This window comes from Mastacembelus armatus, chromosome 3, assembly GCF_900324485.2.
Source record: "Mastacembelus armatus chromosome 3, fMasArm1.2, whole genome shotgun sequence".
NCBI classification, from domain to species: Eukaryota; Metazoa; Chordata; class Actinopteri; order Synbranchiformes; family Mastacembelidae; genus Mastacembelus; species Mastacembelus armatus.
This window is the reverse complement of record NC_046635.1, coordinates 7579057-7598466: the sequence shown is the minus strand read 5'-3', so window position 1 is coordinate 7598466 and position 19410 is coordinate 7579057. Positions and strand designations below refer to the sequence as shown.

The window sequence follows — 19410 nt, the reverse complement described above, 5'->3', positions numbered from 1 at the left end:
TTTGAGTACGACCCATAAAGTCTTTATGATCATGGAAACATCACATATGAACACACAGTCACAATTATGGAGCTGTCACAGTCTGGTGATGTTTAGCCATAAAAACCTGGTTAGGTCTAGGAAATGGTCATGATTTAGGTTAAAATAATTACTGCAGGATCTTTGTTGTAATGGTTAAAGTAACAAAGGTAAGTTTGTGGATAAGTCATCAAACGGGAATCAAACTCTTTGTTTTCTATAGTCTGCATCTGCTTTGCATGTGTCATAATTACTACAGTCACCAGAGGTTGTCTAATATTAATATGCTACCATGAGCTGCTGTTACAAATTAACTATGACACCTTTTTTTTTTTTTTTTAGAAATACAGTCTCGATATGTCTATACACATCTACAACAATACCATGCATGTGGCTTATGATTCTTAACAGTGTCCATTTTCTATCAACTGTTCCACCTAAGAGACATTTCCCCTCAAAACCTTTCTGGTTTCAAAAGGTACAGCTCTAAAAGCAATAATTACAGATAAAAAACAGAAAATAAAGATTTATAGTTTTTTTCTTCGTTTTTGAACCATTAAGCATCTCAAGTCCCCTCAGAATCATCTTGTGACCTTTACGTGGGGCTGGACCCACAGGATGAGAATCACTGCACAGAAAAACTACAATTTGCTACAACAGTAAATTGCAGCTTACACACTGATGCATCACCATTAACAAACTGATAATGTAAAATATAAGAGGTAGCATTTTTCCTGCATAAAGAATATTTTTACTTTGGATGCAAGTACATTTTGCTGACAGCAGCAGTAGTAGTAGTAGTAGTAGTAGTAGTAGTAGTAGTAGTATTTTAAACACAAGATAATGAACTTGGAGTATTATACATTCACATTTACTTAAGTAAAGGTGGTGAGTACTTACACCACAAAGAAATACAGTGTCCTAAAGCAAACTTGACACTCTTGCACTGAATAAATCTACTACCTATTCCTCTCTTGAGGCGCAATAGTAAAGGCTCATTTGAAGTCAGACAAAGGTGATGGGGTAATTCATTTGTAGGCGTGCCCTGGGGTTGAAGTGGGATTTGTGATGTGGGGGAATTGAGCTGCACATGTGTATGAATGTGAATCTCTGCTACAGTACTAAGGTTGCTTATTTCAGGTATTGTTTATGAAAACTACATATGAAGCCCTTTATAACTCCCCTAGAAATGAAACCATTAAATCACACACTAACAGAAGTACACTCATTTCAACTATTCACTCACTACATTTCAATATGCAGCTTTAATTCTTGTTTAAAAGCCATTCATTGTTGTTATAGCTAGTAACAGGCTTCAGACCACCTCAAGGACTCCACACTTCTTAGTTTCAGTACAGTCTGTTGCCTGTAATGACTTTAACCATGGCGGCTGGTGACTGAGCACAATTCATTCACATCTCACTCGCTAACATATCATTTAATCAAACCAGTAGATCAAGGTAAAGTCTGCTGAGCTCTTTTTGTTTGTTTGTTTGTGTGTGTGTGTGTATGTGTATGTGTGTGTGTGTGTGTGTATGTGCGTGTGTTTGCAGCAGTTGTGACAACAAAGTGCAGATGGAGCTCAACATCAATGTGTCCGCCAGATGCCAGTTTGATTTTGTGCATTGGAGAATTAAAAGCAAACATAAAAAAAAACAATCAGCGGCTACAATGACTGTAATTTTGTAAGACCAAAAATAAAACAGTTGTGATCTTCATGCAACACAAGGTCAGGTAGAAAAAAAATGTATGAATAAACAAAGTGCAGGAAGCACCTAATTTGTTTAAAAGAAATGGTGGGCATCGGAATTCAAATTCAGTCATGATGTCTGCGTTTCTACAATGTAATTTTGGATGGTAATTTCAGCAAACTTAAGCTCCTAAATGTAATTAGTTTTAGAAAGATACCATTTTGTTCTTTCTATTTACCTTTTATCAGTAAGGACTCTGTTAGCACCAACATTTTTCTTATTAGGCTCTTTATTTGTGGGCATTTTCCTCTCTGTCTCTTCTTCAGCTGCTGGCTTTCGCCTGGCAGTCGGAACAAATGAAATATTAAAGTGGACACTAAAAATTAGACTACATTAGCAGTGCTTTGATTATTCAGAGAACAGATGCACATGCTTAAACTATTTTTTTTTTTTGTCAAAATGAATAAACAAGATTTAAAATTCAGGTTTTAATTATTGGCATCATTTGGGCTCAAATTTCCACCATCATGTGCAATTTTTGTCACTGTACTTCCTCTAAAATTCATTTTAACATCATATGTCATAATAATTCATTTATTCCAGCTGCTAAAGGCGACACTGAAAAATATTTGAAAGTGTGAACGTTTTGGTCAAAGGTTATTGGCAGCACAACTTATAAACCATGTCATGTATATAGATGAGCTTTAAAACAAAAGCCAATGATCAAACACTAGAAGGGAGCGAAGAAACAAAAGGTGTTTCACGTTAACTCAGCAGTAAACACCATGAAAAAGATCATTTTGAATCATCTTTTACCTTTTTTTCAGCATGCAGGAAATTCTTTTGTGAAATGGGTCTCTTGACTTTGGCTACAGGCACTTGACATCTTTTGAAAAGCTCGGTTTTAACAGCACCAATTCATTCACAGATTTGATAGAAATAATATGAAACAGCTCTTTGAGACTTTGATTTTAATTAGATCAAATAGCTGTAATTGTGAAAACCCAAATACTAGTTTTAGAGTACTGACATTCAGCAAATTTACTTCACTGTTCTACAAATGTTTCTTTACAAGGCTTGGCTTTCACAAGCCAGTGTTCGCAGGTCGCTATATCTGCATAATGATGAACAAAAGAGAAAATATCTGTATCACTACACTTTGAAAAGACAACACAAAGTCAACCAAAGTTTATAAGTCATCATTTTGGTAAACAAATGAGTTATAAGTAATCAGTGCACTAAATTGTACACTTGCAGGAATGCAAAGAGTTTCATTAGGTTCCTGAAATCTTTCAGGAGCTCTACCCTGTGGTCATACTTTTATTCTGGCCATTTTAATTTGTTGGTTTTGCTGTCTGTAGGCTTTGTTTTTCTGGATTTTTAAGATAAATGTTATTGTATTACAGTTGAAAAGCTCATGCAGAGTGCTCTTCATTTTTGCATTGCATTCTTTGTCATCTTCTAATGTTGAGTAATGAGTTAAAAAAAAAAAACTTTTACACTAGGCCAGCACTCACACTGTGAGATCCTGTTCAGCTGGCTTTAGGTTTAACAGATGTGTTCTTCACAATTGATTACTCAACCAGATGATCTTTACTTTGCTCGTCTGATTTAAAACTCATCTTTCCACCCAGTATTGTAATCCATCCATCCATTATCTAGTCCGCTTATCCTGTACAGAGGCTGGAGCCAATCCCAGCTGACACTGGACAAGAGGTGGATACACCCTGGACAAATCACTGGTCTATCACAGGACTGACACACAGAGACAGACAAACCCTCACACTCTAGAGTCACAGAACAATATAATATTATACAAATTAAAAGCATAAAGGATAATATCATATTGGTTAATAGGTTGTTATAGAATAATCAACCCATTTCAATCTAAATGGACTGTTTCATAGGTTAACTAATCAGAAGAATCTCTCTCTGACTGTGTTTTAAATATAGATGTATGTGATTACTGTACCTGTTTTAAGCAGCCAAACAATGCACCACATTCCCAGTCCTGTCAGGAACATGAGCAGGCTTTGATCAAAGTTATGGTGGGTTGACCTTTCTCTAACTAACAATTAGGGGAAAGTTGATGTGTTTGAACAAAGCTTCACCTGTGTCATGTATACTGGAGCTGTCTTCAGGCATTTTTAATCCTTGGATGCAGCTGTATGAATCGGAACAAATTTAATCTTTGTTGGTACCGATGCTAAACATTTAAGGGTCCACCTTTTAAAAAAATACAGAGTAAAAAAAAAAAATAGCGAGGTCCTGTCGCTTATGTAGCCTTTGATAATCTCATAGTGTGGTTATAGTTATCATGAGACACAATCCTATGTAAGAAATAGCATGAAATTCACCTCTTTATGACCTTAGTGCAGTCTTTTTTCCTCCTTTCTGTAGAGTGTGATTAATAGCAGATTGAAGAGATTACATCAGAGCCATCTGTGCCCACTTCTCCCCAGTGAAAATGTGTACGTCCACACATCTGTATAAAAAACTATATGTCATTATTGAGGAGTTTTATATTGCGAAAACTTCAGAGATGCATGAATTTAGATGCGGTTAAATGTAGAAGAGCTTATAAAATATCACTGTATCCATGCCAACACACACAAATACAGAGTGTAGTACAGGCAGCTCCTCTTGCTTTCAGTAAGCAACATATTTCATTACACCATTGGGATTCATAACCTGAAACACATAAGATCTCTGGTAACATGCTGCAGGGTTTGCAATGCAACACAAAGACTCTCAAGGGTTTGCAACACCAGAAAGCATGGGTCTGCTCCTTAAAAGGTGTCATAGATAAAAAGCATTCATCATATATTCTTCATGGTGAGTAAAAAGCACATAGTAACATCTAGCACAACCTAGAAGAGGATATCAAACAGATGAATGATTGCCTGTGTCTCTGTGGACCAGCAGCAGGATCCTATAATCCATATCCTTCTCCCCAAAGGGAAGCTTGGTTTGCATCTCATCTCTGCTCACACTGCTGTTCAGCCCTAGATTGAAAATTTCAATCATTTTATTCTCGGCTCTTATCCCCATCTCATTCAACTATATTTGTCTGTAGGTGCAAAACCTTCAAGCCTGGAACAAAGAAATTTGAGGCCTTCTTTGCTTTATTCCTTGACTTCAGGACAGAGCAGGATTGGTATGTCAAAATAATTTACTCTGATCATAGCACAGAAGAAGCATGAATCTTCTCCAAACATCCTCAGTTCAGTGTGCTGCAATACTGTGATTGTGCATAAAACACAAATATGGGCCACTATAAAGAATGTGATGCTTTCTTCTTTCCTATATTCCTGTATGAAGCATATTGCTTTGTTTAGGACCATTAGGTTGCAGGAAGTTTAACAGTTAGGCATAAATTTAACTATCACACAAGATATTCAAATACACAAAAAACACTATAACAAAGCAAATATTCTTAGAGCATAAACCATTCTGCAAATCACAACCAAATACCTGAAGTTGTAAAATGAAGTTTCCAAGAGAAACTAAAAACTAATGAACACCAAGTTGTTGTAGCTCCTGGAGTTATTCTCCATTTACTTGGTGTAATAAATGTATCACAGACACCATATACACTTGCACCTGTGAAAAGCAGTCACCTGCAATACAAAGACAGGAAATCTAAAATAAATCTAAGCCTGAAAGACTAAGTATAAACTTAAATTTGCATTAATTGTTATTGCAAATGTAAGTTAATTTTGGAATTTGTTTGTTTTTTTTTTTAGGCCATCAAGCGGCAGCAGAAAGGTTGTGAACACAGCAATAGTATATTGCAAGCTTGTTAGAAAACAGTTGGTTATTTGCACATGTAGTAGCTACAGAGCAACATTATGATTCATTTGGAGTCGTGTTTCTGGCCATCTGGCAAATGTCAATCCAATATTCTCTTTTAGCTCTGTTTTTGCCTTCTACCAACTCCTGGGGGAAATGTCTGGCTCTTTAGCTGCTAAATGCTCCACTATGTTCACCAGCTAGTCTCTAACTGGGTCTGTCTGCTGTTCAATGCTGAGCAAATAGTGTACAGTAGGTTTATAGAGCTTTTTCACTGAAAATTGCACTTGTGAGAGTGTACCACAACAGTAAAGTTTCAGGCCGGACAGATAAACAATGAGCTGAAATACATTGTAAAACTGGGTAAAGCTGAGAGGACCTACAGATTCAAGTTCAGTTGTAGGTTCATCCACACAAGCCACCCCTTGGACACTGCAACATTGGTTTCATATTGTCATTTGATGATTTGTCATAAAAAGAAATGAGTCCAATTGTTTGCAGCATTTTCAAAATATGCTGTTGTCAAATTGGTGAAGAGGTTTTCTTCACCTTTTTTTTTTTTTTTTTTGATTCACATGGCTTCTTATAATCTCCCAGAGCCACAATAATTTCATTTCACTGATTGGAAGAATCTAAAAGTGCCTGATTATTTATTCTATAAATTTTCCTTCAACTCCAAATTTACTTAGAGACTTAAAGCAACACTTACAAAGGAAGACACAACATTTCAACCTGCCTGATGTGATTTCTGGATGCAGTATAATGATGACTGCTGAGCATTCACATCATTATTTCTCTAACAGGTCACAGACAGCTCTCACTGTTTTTGGCTCTATTAGTGTGCTCCTGCTCCATTTAAGGTATCAATCATGTGCTGCAACTAAGCATGCCTGTTAATTATTGGCAATCACACCATCAGTCTTTCAATTGTGAGTTCACGTGAGTAATTATTACAGTGATAAATACTAAGGTGCTGTTTTAAACAGACACTGTCTTATAATTGTTTCTAGCATATATGCAAAGCTGCCTAAATAAAAGCTTATACAGGAATAAAAGCAACAATAAGGAACCAATTTTGCTCATGTAAATTTTAATTTTAAATCAGTGTCTGCCATCTATCAACCTATGTGATTTTTTTTAAAGATGCAGTCTAAATGTAAGGCTATATTTTTCCTGAGATCTTCATCATCAAAACGAAAAATGGAAAGAGGAGTTCAGTGGCTCAGGATATGAAGGAAGGGGACAATGCATACTGTTCACGGTTGGCTAAATGAGAAACAAAGCAGGCCTGTGGTTACTAGGCTAGAAGGCAATACCTGCCTGTTGTCACTGAGGAAACAAAAGTCCTTCTGGCTCATTGCCGAGCACAGAGAGGATCTGCTAGTCTGCTACTTCAAAAACAGCTTGTTCATTTAAGCTCAAAACGACAGAAGATACTTCAGGCAAGACAATGGAGCATATGGAGTTTAATGTGTAAAATCAACAAGAGGGGCATGTTTCAAACAAACATCAGATTAAACAATAACCCAGGGTTAATATGGTAATAAGTGAAGCAATACGCACAGTAACACAACACTGTAAGTGAAGTATACGTCAAACCATCCACATCTGTGTGCAAGTAAAGTAATTCCAGGGTGTTCTGGCCAGATATCTGTAAGAATGTCATTTTTATTTCTGCACAAATTCTGAATCAGATAAATAAATTGACTGACAAAGCTTTCACAGACAGGTTGTCATAAGGTATTTTCATAAAGGATTATTATAATCAGGATTACATGGTTTGCCCGTATGTGTATCTAGAAATGTGTACCTTTACTGAGAGCTGTGACAAAGAGGATAATACAACAACAGTCAACAGTGCCTCTGGCAAAGATTTAGCTCCAAACATCACTATTGCTATATTTGTTCCAATTACTAGGAAGCCCTGAGCCTTGAAGTTGTATTGACTTGTGCCAGACTGACGCTATGGCATTAGCCAGACAGAGCTGTTTGAACAAGGTGACTGTTGTAATTACTATGGTCTGGTAGTTGGTCGGTGAGTAATGGGCATTTTGTGACAGGAATCTGTACTTTCACTGTTGTATTGAGATGCTGGGACTTGCTTATGAAGAAAAAAAATAATTACTGATTTATAGTCACAGTTTTTCAGAACAAAGGAAAGTAAAAATGTGTGACACTTTACACTAAACATATTTAATTTACTTTGTATTTAATTTACTTATGCTCGGTATGCGGGAATTATGTTACTGCAAAGTTAAGTCGATTATTTCGCCTATCCACAACATTCAACTGTCAAGGTTGGCCAGGAACTTCCTGTGTTAGGCTTTTATTTTGGTATATTTCCTGTTTGTCCCTGACAATTACTTTAAGTACCTTTAGTTAGCTGTAATTATTGCAAAGTTAAGTCGATTATTTCGCCTATCCACAACATTCAATTGTCAAGGCTGGCCGGGAACTTCCGGTGTTATGCTTTTATTTTGGTTTATTTCCTGTTTGTCCCTGGCCATTACTTTAAGTACCTTTAACTTCTTTAACCAAGTTGCTCTTGTTGCCCTATGCCAGATCACTGTCATCTTTGTCATCATGTAGCATCTACCAATACTCGTATCGCAATGCCCTGCCATTAAAAACGGTACAATACCTTATTTCATAAGTATTGGTACTAAACAAGGCTGTATATCCAAAGTTACGCTGTTGTGCAGTAGCGGCCTGCACTGTGTGTGTGCAGCACCCTGCTTCACTCCAGGCACAGTGGGTGTGTTTTTTTCTCTCCTGCTTCTCTCTGTGAGTTGCAGGCAGCTTTCACGGTTAGAAAACAGGCATGGCAGCAGCTTTCTGACCATTTACGGTTTGTAAACAAAGCAGACACACAGAGTAAAATGCAACATTATTCACTTATGTAGCCGACAGTCAGGGCAACCCCATGGACACAGCAAAGCCCATTGGTAAAGACGTTTTCAAAGCTACACAAACCAAGATGTCCAACATGTCCAACTTTTCAAAGCACCTTGTTGACATACTTGCCGACTTCTATAAATCATTTAAGAGTGACACAGTAGTGATTAGTGAAAGAACATTTTGCACAACTCTTTAGCTGTCATTGTGAATGACATAATTCACTCTTGTTGTTTTACAGCCTCTTTTCACATTTTCCATGGTACTGCCAAAATATTTTTTCATTTTGTGTTTATTAAATACCATGTTCCATTACTTTTTCCTGATGGTATAGTTTTTTCTGTGGTATCGTTTCGGTAGTGGTATCGAGATACTGAGGCAGGTATTGGTATCAAAGTCATAATTTTGGTATCGAAGAAACACTATCTGTTATTCAAAGTTTTCAGGACTGTCTTTTCCAGCATTCACAAAGTTACCTGCAGTTTGCTCTGATCAAGGACGACTCATGGACAAGCTTTTTGAGATGAGATAAACTCTATTCATCCCCAAAGGACATGTGAAAGTAATAAGTCGTCTTTAGTAGGAGTCAGTAACAGTCAAGTTCATGTTGGTTGGTCATCAGCCAACCTTCTTGTTTGTAACTTTTCATGTAAGTGCTGTGGCAATCCAGCTTTGTATTTAAATAAATATGCAAAACGTATCCTCACTTGCTTCGTCTCTTCACTTGGCTCCAAACCATAATTCATAACTACATGTTCCTGATAGAATGATCCGGCCAACCATGGACCCAGCAAACAGCAAAAGAGAGGCTTTAATTTTTGGCCAAGTCCTTGAGTTGCTTTATGAGAGAGCAAATACTGTGGATCCCAAAGATGGTTTGACCATCTGCTCTTGAAAGGTGAAACTCTGATGAGTGTCTCTGGGTAATGCAGTTGCCACAGTCGTTGCCACAACCCTAGCCACAGCATGCTCCTCAGCCAGTGTCTTCATAGCAAACTCCTGCACAGCCCACACCACTGGTTGCATTACTGCCAGGCACTTTGCTACTTCATGGTAAGTCCTTGAGAAAATGCCACCTCCATGTGCCACAGTCATTACAACAACCAGTTCACCAGTCAGCCACCCAGTCACCTTCCAGTTCACTCTCCAGCCACCTCCACAGCCATCTTCAGGGGTCCAGTTGGCTCCTACTGCTGAGGCCTCTGCCACCAAGTCCTGTAGGTGATATTGCCACTAAGTCATGTCAGTACAGGAACCCCAGCTCTCAGCAACGACAGCTTTGGGGTTTTCTCCTGCCACACCCGAGTCTCATGTCATGCCTCAGCGCAGGTCCACACCTCTCTGTTCCCAAGCCAATATTTATGTCTGTTTCTGTTCCTGCCAGTGGTTTGGCCCCTTTCCTGGTGTGCGGATGACAATCCAAGGTTTCTCTGTCCTGGTGTGCAGATGTCAACATTTCCTCCAAGATCCCTGCTTCCTGGTGTGCCGACAATAACGTCCCCACCAAAGTGTCTGTTCTTGAGTCTTCCTGTCACCCATGTCAATCCTTCCCTCTGCAGCCTTCTGGGCTGCAGGTTCCTGACATCAAAAGCATGTTTGATTTTTTTGAAGACTTTAGATAATGAATGAATGACATGACATCGTACAAGCCAACATAAGAGTGTAACATATAAACAACAGAAAGTTTAAAAATGGAAAACCAACTTTCCTAGTGAAATATTCACAACCAAAAGTAATTATATAGTTCGGTTCAAGCTTTTTTAGACAAAGTAAACGACCACTGCAGTTTCAATTTTTTTAAAATTATTTGCCGTTTAAAATGTGAAAGATTTAGTTGCATCTAGTGTTGAACCTTCTGAGCACCCCTCACACCCCAACCCCTATTTCCAGGCATGAAAGGAGGGTACATTCGCTGTCACCTGTCAGGAACAAAATACAATTCCTTGTCTACAGCCAGTTTTTTGTTTGTCCTTTTGGGGCTACTGTAGAAACATGGCAGGGCAACAAGGCTGCTGCTGTAAAAGGAGACCTGCTCCGTATGTAGATTTAAAAGGCTCATTCTAAGATCAAGAAAATGCATCGGTTGGTATTTTCTGGTGCTTCCACACTAATGAGATATTTATGAATACTATATTCCATTTCTGCCATTAGATGACTTTGAATATTAAACATGATATCAGACTAATGTTCCCAGCCCATGTCAGTTGTTGGAATAGAAGCAAATATGTGACCCCACAGAAAGCACCGCAGAAGTCTATTTTTCCAATCTGCTTTTTACTTGAAATGTGGTATTAGATGAACAAAAAAAAAAATTCCTGCTAACATTGGAAACCTTCAGGTTATGTAATTTAGATATTTCTGTTTGTGCTTTCACCAGACTTCTTTTCACTGATGTCAAGTGGGGACAACATTCAGAAAACAGGCTGCTACGCAAATTTTTGAAATCAAGATAGTAAAGAAAACATATTGACTGAATTTTTAAATTTTTCTGTGCAACATATAAAATGCGTACTGTCACTGTACTATATATCACTTGTTTCCCTACAAAATCCACTTGCGACAACTGAAACATGATTAATGATTTTTTTAATGGTTATGTTTAGTTAAGTGGGCATACTGGATTAAGGCTGGGGAAATATAGTTAATTATTGAAAAATGGCAACTCATGGCATTCATTCATTTATTGTGGAACTACAATATGGACTCAAAAACAACTTTCCTCACAGGGACACCTTATATGGTATACCATTATCTTGAAACATTTTAAAATACTAAGAATGCTGCCAATACATCCATCCATTCTCTACACCAGTTATCCTTCCAGGGTCATAGGGGAGCTGGAGCCAATCCCAACTGACATTGGGCAAGAGGCAGGGTACACCCTGGACAGATCAACAGTCTATCACATAAACAGTCACACTCGCATTTACAATTCAGAGGAGCAATTTAAATTCACCAATTAGACTAACCCCAACCCGCATGTCTTTGACTGTGGGAGGAAGCCAGAGTACCTGGAGAAAACCTGCACAGATACAGGGTTGAACAAGATAAGAACCAACAACCTTCTTACTGTCAGGAGCCAGGACTAACAACTGTGCTACCCACAGCCAATACATTTCCTCAAAAATATATCTGACAATGCAAATTAGTAATACATAAACATTTTATAACAGAAAGAATCAGACTACTATTACATATATCAGTGTGACCATAAGTATAAATAAAACATTTTTTTTCTGCTTTGAGTTTTTCACTTGATTACATTTCTAATGCTTCTGACCTCGGGTTTATGAGCCCACTCAGTCTCTTTAAAAATAACATAACAGCTTAGGAGGGGCACTTTGTGCACTTGGTGTTTGTTCCTTTATTCATCCATGTTTTTACAGCACACAATGCTTGGGGAAATTACGACACACTCTTTAAATGGCACAAAGCCCCAAGACCCTGCGCAGGAGGAGCACAGGAAGGGCTAGTATTGCAGACAGTATCCTGAAACTGCAGTGGTCAACTCAATACCTGAATTTATTTATTCACAAATTCCCTAAGCAACTCTTTGCCACCAGCACACTTTGAGATTGACAGGTGGTGAAATCAAAGTCAATGACACATTTCAATAATGCACCTGAATTTTAAATGGTGCTCTGTGTCCGCTAGATGTGTGCTAATGTCCATTAGTAGCTGAATGAGCATTGACTGCTGCATAATTAGCTTTATTATGTCTTTTTGTTTCCAAGCCTCACCTTGATAGCCACAACACTACCTGCATACATACAGAGCAATGAGAATATAACTAGCCTTCCTGGTTTTATACACATTTTTGGGTATGTATGGTGTGGCTAAATTACACCTACTTCACATTCACAGAAATATATTAAAAGGTTGTAAACAGCATGTAATATGGTGTTGATAATTTCCTGGTGAAACGGCATATGAGCTACAGTACTGCATCATGCATGGTGTAATGCCAAATAGATATCAGAAGTCCTCAAATTGCAATGTAACTTTTATAACACCTCTTAAATATTTAAGCTTTATGGAAGGTAATAAGGAAAATGGAAAGGTTGGCTATCTAGGAGGTACAATGGCCTCATAAAAGCAGATGGTCACCGAAAGGGAATTTTTAAAGACATTAATGCTCCATACGGGCAGTAATGTTCAGGATTAAACAGATGTGGCAAGAGCAGGGCAGATAATAAAAGACTCATCAGAGCTTTTTTGATATCAGAGATCAACATGACCACAACCAAGATAACGTTTTGCTCTGTTTTCTTTACAGTGCTTTAATACTGTATCTTTTATCTGATTGGATGTTTTATTTTACTGCAGAATACAAATAAATATTTTGGAGAATTGTGTGCACTGATTTCTTGGTCCCAGTCCAATGCAGATTATTAAAATCATCACTCTGATGAAAAAATATTTTTTCCCTCTGGCACAAAACATAAGAGGCTTAGTTGGCTTTGCCATCTTCATCCACTGTCTGAGCTTTTCCAAATTTCAACACCTGCTTCATGAAGATGCACAGAAGAAACACTGAGAGGATGATTATGAATTTATGAGGAGTTCTGTAAACACATATAAACAAATCAACAACACTAGAGCAACAGCCTTATTCCAAGGCTATCAAATAGTGGAGGCAGTGAGGATGTCAAGTTTAAAGTAAACACTTGAGCAATGTCTGGTCTTCTTCCCACAATTGCAATGGTTCATAACAAGATATCTGTGCAGCCAAACAGTTGAAGCAAAGGGGCACAAACAGATTATAATAAGGCTTGAAGAAGCATGTTGCAGCACTCTTGTCTAGTCATATTTATGCAGGTTATTAGCATGTAATTTGTCAACACTTTGCTCAACAGCACTGCAGACCACATTGTCTTTACATTCAGACACTTTAAAACACATAGAGGGGAACACAAATAGATCTGTGCCATTTTTATGAAATGAATGAAAGTAAATATGAGTACAGTAAATATGGATATAGTGGGGAATCTCAATTGTTCAGTCACAGTCGCATTGGGCCCTTAAACAAAGCAGAGATTAGGACACCCGTCTTCAGCCAAGCAAAAATTACAAAGTATAATGATATTGGGGGAAAATATAGAAGAGCAAAACTTCACAGGTTTCAAATGCATCTACATATGGTATCCATGTGTATGAACAGTATGTTGAACAGGGTCACGGTAATCATTTCATCTGTCCATACCAAGCATGATGTAAATCTGCATTTGAATGTTTAGCTTTCCTAAAGAATAGAGTCAGTTAAAATAAATATTTAAATATCAACCTATCAAATGATAATGTGAAAGGGGTCGCTTGTTATGATGTATCTCAAGAGAATTATTTCCTGAATAGTTTCAGATTTTATAAGTTCCTGTTTGTTGTACCTGTTTAGCCCACAACTATTTGCTTCTTAAGCCCCATCACTCTGATAACACTTCTTCACTTCTTCCAGCAGCAGCAGGCAGTTTTTTTTTTTTAGTAAGTATTAATACTGCAGTGTTCACCACCTGCTTAGCTCCAAACAGCACACAGACACAGGGTAGCAATTAGTTAATCAAGATAGAGGAACATTTAGCATTTAGACAGTGAATATTGCACTCACATTTGCCATGTAGCCAGAAACATCACCCAATATGAATAATAATGGCTGCTCTGTGCCTGCTAGATGTGAAAGTAGACAACTGTTTGCTAGCAGATTTGTGATATCAGCTTAGAATGGGATGAAACACCAATGTTGTGTTCACAACTTGTTCCTGCTGCAACACTGTGGCTAAAAAAACCTTATTGCACATTTAAGGAGGTACTTTGATTCAAACATAGCCACTGACAAGTGAGGTGGGTAGCAGACAACTAGGATTTCTATGCATTTCAAGGTCCTCACTCCATGCAGTCATGTTTCTGGGCTGCACTACCTGTAGAATAAAGCAGGAAAAATCCAACAAAAGAGACTTATTTCACAGTGGAAAACCACAAGTGAAACAAATTTCATTAACAATGGATTAGAGCTGTATTGTGTATTTGGGTCACATGAACATGCAAATAACATCAAATGTTCCTCTGCCACAGCCCAGCAAGGAGCCAAACACAAAATCTTGATACCTGAGAATAAAAGTTACTTTTGAAGCTACCAGCTTGATTTGACTGATTCAGACTGTAGAAGACTCATAAGAGCTTCAGTTCTACGTTAGAATGCACTTTTGCACAAAACAAGGACTGTGAACTCTGCCACAATGGAGTCATGCTCAAAGGTGGTCTCATCAAAAGCCCACTTCAAAGCTCCAAATTGTACTGTATGCCTAGACCTTTGTCCTTATATCTGATTGTTTTTGCCACAGCTGGCAGGAACAAGTACCCAGATCTGTTGTTCCTCCAGTCGCAGACACTGAGAATCTCCTCACTGTCACTACACCACAGAGACACTACCATAGATCCACAGTAGTAAACAACACACCGGCAACAGACACCAAAATATCAGCAGGATAATCACCCCTGTGAAACTGTTTGTGGACATTTGCTCTCACCACCAATCTTCTCTTCGCTCAATATAACAGTGCCTGAATGAGGAAAGCTGTTCATAAATTTCTTGCAGGGCTTTAAAATCTCAACAAAACAGTGAATGATGCCTGCAAAACATGAGTTAGACTGACTTGAGATGTATGAACAACTTCGTCAGATTAAGAAATCTGTGTGTCGCCAAATTTAAAAGGATGACATTCATCACTGGGAAGCAAATATATGCAGCTGCAGAGAAGCGTAGGGTTGGTAAGGTTGAATGGAAATGTTTTAAGAGATATATCAAATATAGCACTGTATCAATTTGTTTCTTGTTTATTAATATGCATAACATAAGAGACAAGACAAAACAAGATGCTTTTGTTATTTCATCTATCCTGTTTTATATAAATCTAACTAATAACACTTTACAGTATAGCATAATGCAATTAAGCAGTAATTGCACAAACACTTTTCTAAAACAGTTTCAATAAAACCGAGCATTTTAACCAGGTAAACACGTAACTGCTGGAATTAAAACAAACATTGTGTGAGTTCTAGAAACAGGTAAAGGAGGAAAAAAAGTCAGGAACATGTTCAGAAGCAGCCCAGGAGTCTGGTGATGCTGATATACATCCAAACCAGCAGCACGAGACAGAAGAACTGCTCAAGCTACATCTCTTAAAGGTACAATCTGAAATCTAAATGTAAACAAAAGGGCAGCCCCACAAACAGACTGAAAACAGAAAATTGAAACATGCTATAAAATAGCTGACATATCTTTTAATACATCTTTTCTCAAGTCGTTAACAGGAGACACAGCAGTAACACTGAAATGCTGATTGCAAGTGGAACTGGTTACTTATGTGATGTATCTTTAACTTTAAATGCATTACCGATATAAGACCAATAGACTGTGGGTGAACAGAGATTGTTTTTTAGATACAAACTGGTAGGCCCACATCAATCCACTGTGGCCAACGTGGTCTCAGTAAAGTAGCTGAGGAAAGGTAGGGTTTACCCAGCTTTTTATTTACCACGACAGTCCTGATTATAATCTTCATGAAGGTAGGATTTATTGTATCAGACTGCATTAACTCTAGCTACGTGTAGCTAATAACCTGGAAACCGATAGATTTGGTGTTTATCTGACTACACTGAGAGAGCTCGGAGTGAAGGAGATAAAATATAGCAGGATTATTTAACATTTTCTTTCCATGTCATATCACCAATCTTTCTTGAGAGACAGTAAAACTGCTTGGTCTAAGTCAATTTTATAGTTGACTGATCACATAGTGTCTCTCCCTTCACCCTCTGATGGGCTTATCTGTGTTTGTGTTTCCACACAGTATCTCCCCACACTCATCTAATGTACAGCCAATCGCAGGAGAATAACACAACTGCAAAACCCCTTACCGCTTGTACAGCTAGCCATACTCCCCCAACGCCTATCCATCATAATTACACCTATCTCTCAATCTCTCTCTGATGATAAATCAGTCAATATCTTTCCCCTCATGCAGGCCTCACTATTTAACTTGCTTTTGTAATTAAAGAAATGTTTAACAAACTCCAGCTTTTGAAACCTGTGCTCACAGCAGTGATGCATTCTTTTTTTGTTTGTTTGTTTTGTTTCATTTTACCAAAAGGCTTTAAACAACACATTTATTCATTTAAAGAGGGATGAGGAGTCGTGCGTAAACAGCAAAACCAAGAGCAGTTGCTGAAGACATATTTGATGCATGAGCTTTTGTTTCTAATTCATTTTTAGTTTATTCAACAAACAAGCCCATGCTGTTTTGGATGATGTGTCTGCACCATTTTGCAAAGTAAGATTAAAGCTGCATGTTGATCCATTTGAAGAGCACAAATTGGGTTGATCCTTATTAGTACAAACTATGATGTGCTTCCTTGTTGACTATAGATTTTAGGGGAGAGGACTAATTCATCTCCCTACTGTTATCCTTGTACAAATAGGCCTATTCTGCACACTCTTAGGATCATCATAATTGATCCGAGGAAGACTGTTATACTAAAACCACTACGTTTCAGTTACATCACAATTAACAGTGCCTCCTGTTTATGAGCCAAAAACACCTACACATTCATAAATACCACTTCATGCCCTCAGCATTGGCTGTATGCCAATGGTTGGATGGGTTAAGTCATTAGGTGACATTTTTGAAGAACAAGCCCTGAGGTCGGCCATCAAGTTTTGTGATTGTCATCTGTCCTGTTACTGTGCGTTGACAACATGCCCTCAGTGCTGGGCACAGCGATTAAGATTCAGTCGTTTCTCAAAGAGACTAATTTACTGCTGCCGCAAGGTTCTTTCACGTCAGTGTAGTATCAGTGCAATTTAAATGTCAAAACAATGCCTTCATTGTTAATTCACATTGAAGGACATAATCATTTCCTTTAACTAATTTTCACTAACCTGACAAATTTAATTGTAACAGCATTTTTACTAAGAGACTCCAGTCAAAAAAAAAAAAAAAAGTTTTTTATGATTAATTTTATAATTTATTTATTTTATGGTGGTGTTTACTTCATCTTTTCCTACTTACCTACACTAATTAGCAAATTCCTAAAATTTCCCACAACTTTTAGTAAATCACAGACTGCAGTCATTAGAAGTTTAAATTTGACAATCGAGAAGTCATGGATTAGTACTTCTTCATATAGCCCAAAACCTGAACAGGGGAATATACAATCTGTACTACACACAAAGGCATCAATCCTTAGATACTGGACAGATTAGATTAGAGAATTTAATTAATCCCCAGATGCAAAACACAAGTTTGCACAAATGCAAATAACAGAAGGACACAGCAGATAACAAACAGTATGGAACTACCACAACAGTGCACAGCATACTCATATTCCAAGAGGCTTGGAATGGTATAGTACAACAGAAATTAAACAATAAATAAAATTAAACAATAAATAAAAAGCCTGCCATGGGTAATGCATCTGAAAACCAGGGAAAAAAAATGGGCAATTCATATGAAATTAAACCTTAATATTAACAAATGTAAATCTGATGCATATAAAATGAAACTATGGCTTACTCAGCACAGTAAAAATGCATCAAACTTCAGAACAAAGTTAAAGTATTCACACAGCATGAATTCAGGTGTTATAGATGTGTTGTAATAAGATATTCATCTTATTTTATAACACTAAAAACATTCCCCTGTGCAATTCTCTAAAACGTCAGAGTGACGAATGGACCATGCAGCATATTTGGGTTTGGTCGTTTTTGACTGAAGCAGGTTTCGAGGCTATGCAACAAGCAACAGCACTAATCTTCACAACCTCTTCACACTTCTTCAGCTTGTGTCAACAGCACAGTGAGTCAGTTAGCCATTCATATGCTGCTACAGATGGTCCCATCCCTCTTCTTCAGCTCAGCTGCTGACATGATTCATGGGGCTCTGTGTCTTGATTTAGGGTCTCTTTCATATTTCTTCTCACCCACAGCAGAGAAGCATTTCTCTAAGATACCCCAGAGGCAATGACCCCGGCCTGTCTGCCTCACTGAGAGGAAACAAAAAAAAAACAAACAAAAAAAAACAGCTCTGCTGGGCAAATGTGAACTTGACACAAAACAACACACATACATGTACTCTGGATAATGTGCACATATAAGCTGATTTGAACTTGCAGTCTCTTTGCCTTTCTCACAAACAAAAAATCTCCTATATAGTCAACAACAAAATTATACGTCAGGACTAAGTGGACAACCAGAATTGTGCAAATAAGCAGTAATTTCTTGCTATGGCCAAGGTCTACACCATCTCATTAACAAACAACAAAACAGACCACTCTACCCTTCACTTTCCGCCGCTGCTATTACTCTGCTGTTATTTCCACTTCCAAAGTCAATGGAATAAGCACGTTGCTAAAAATTAAACCAGCAGTCACCGGTGATTGTTTCCAAAGTCAATCTTAGTTTGTTGAATTTGTATAATAATAACCTTGCATGTTTCCCTTCTATCTGGAGTCAAAATTTTCCTCCAATTTAGTCTCTTTGGGTTTGAGATTGCCCTGTCAGAAAAGACTATAACAAAAGACTGTGTGCACCACTTTCTTATCGCTACCAGTAAATTACCTCAGGATCAGATACAGGCTGCCAACTCACAGAAACTCCACTCACCAGACACAGAGGGAGAAAGAGAGAAGGAGATAAAAAGAGAGAGAGAGAGAGAGAGAAAGGAAGAAAAAAGTGTCAAGACATGACAAGAGGAGGAGAGTAGCCCCATGGAGACTGACAGTTTCAGCTGCTCTCTAAGGTCATCTGATGTTATCTAAAGATCATCTTCAGTCACCAGCGTTCGCCTTTTTACACGCTTCTCACCGCTGAAGTCAAGAACCTGTCAATCAAAACTTTCATAACCTGCAGCTAAAACAAAGTGGCTTTCTCTTCACAGTGTAATCAATCTCAAGCCAATTTTCACTGAAGCCGGCAACTTACTAAGTGAAAGAAGGGCAAACATCGCCTGCAGGAGTTAGGCATGAG

General features: G+C 37.9%; 1 protein-coding gene across 1 annotated transcript in view; it reads right to left on the bottom strand.

The window, feature by feature from the left end:
* gpc5a (glypican 5a) overlaps positions 1-19410 on the bottom strand; it is a 110958-nt gene that overhangs the window by 54043 nt on the left and 37505 nt on the right. The window lies entirely within an intron of this gene.